Source organism: Verticillium alfalfae, genomic scaffold (genome assembly GCF_000150825.1).
Source record: "Verticillium alfalfae VaMs.102 supercont1.13 genomic scaffold, whole genome shotgun sequence".
Classification (NCBI taxonomy): domain Eukaryota; kingdom Fungi; phylum Ascomycota; class Sordariomycetes; order Glomerellales; family Plectosphaerellaceae; genus Verticillium; species Verticillium alfalfae.
In genome coordinates this window covers 166384-167497 of record NW_003315026.1, presented here as the reverse complement: position 1 = coordinate 167497, position 1114 = coordinate 166384, and positions in this window count along the sequence as shown.

The following is a 1114-nucleotide window of genomic DNA, read 5'->3' as shown; positions in this document are numbered from 1 at the left end:
CGTGAGAAAGGTCATGGCGGGCTCGAGCTCGTCTGCTTTTCAGAGTGGCATCGGCCACGAGGTGTCGTCTGAAGTATACTGTGTTCTTCGATGGCACAGCTGGCTGTGTGGCGAGACGAAAAAGTCGAGGGCGAAGCTGAATGACGAAAACAAGGGCATTCCCGTAACCGGCTCATCCGTCCAAGCGCTCGTCTCTTTTTCCCACTTCAAGTTGTCATCCAGGACATCCAGGCGCAGCCCCCCCCCCCTTCCTAGTGCTTCACGCGTGCCTCATCCTGGGGGGAAGAGTGCCCAGAAGGTCGGCGTGAGACAAGAGTCGTTGATTCAACAGAATCCAGGTTGCCGGCCAATGGGCGAGGTGCAATGTGCTCGATGTGGTGGGTTGGGGCCAGGGGATTTGCTCCGACTCCGTTGGAGACGGACCAAGTTCTGCCTCGCTCTCCGTCGGCGAGGCACGTGACCGTACACGTAGCTGGGCCTGCCTTAGGTAAGGCGGCAGGACCTGCCTGAGGTAAGGTAGCAGGACCTGCCTGAGGTAAGGTGGCAGGACCTAGGACGCTCCTGCCTTAGGTAATAAAAATGTAGATTCTATGAATTTTTTGATGATTAAGATATGATTAAGATATAAATAAGGTGGCAGGACCTGCCTGAGGTAAGGTAGCAGGACCTGCCTGAGGTAAGGTAGCAGGACCTGCCTGAGGTAAGGTGGCAGGACCGTAGGTACGGAGGCAGGCGCAAAGGTCCGTTCGCCATGACTGATTCGCGAACCCCTGGCCGAGGCCTCTGTTGAACTACCAAACTCTGTCTTCTGCTGCTGCTCCATGCATACCTGTAGTATGCTGGAAGACGCCGCGCGAAATGTGACCGTGGCATCATAAGACACGGTCAATAGCGTCCTACCCATTACTCACTGGAGGCACGGCAAGGCCGGCACCACAAAGCGAATCACGCCCGGCTATACGAGGCAGGCTCGCAGGCTGGCAGGCTCGCAGGCTGGCAATGGAAATACTCATGCACAAAACAGACTTTACGACACGGAGCATTCTCACGACCAAAAGGCATCACGCAGCAAGGTGGACAAGAAAGTGTGTAGCCTGCAACCTGACGGTGGCAG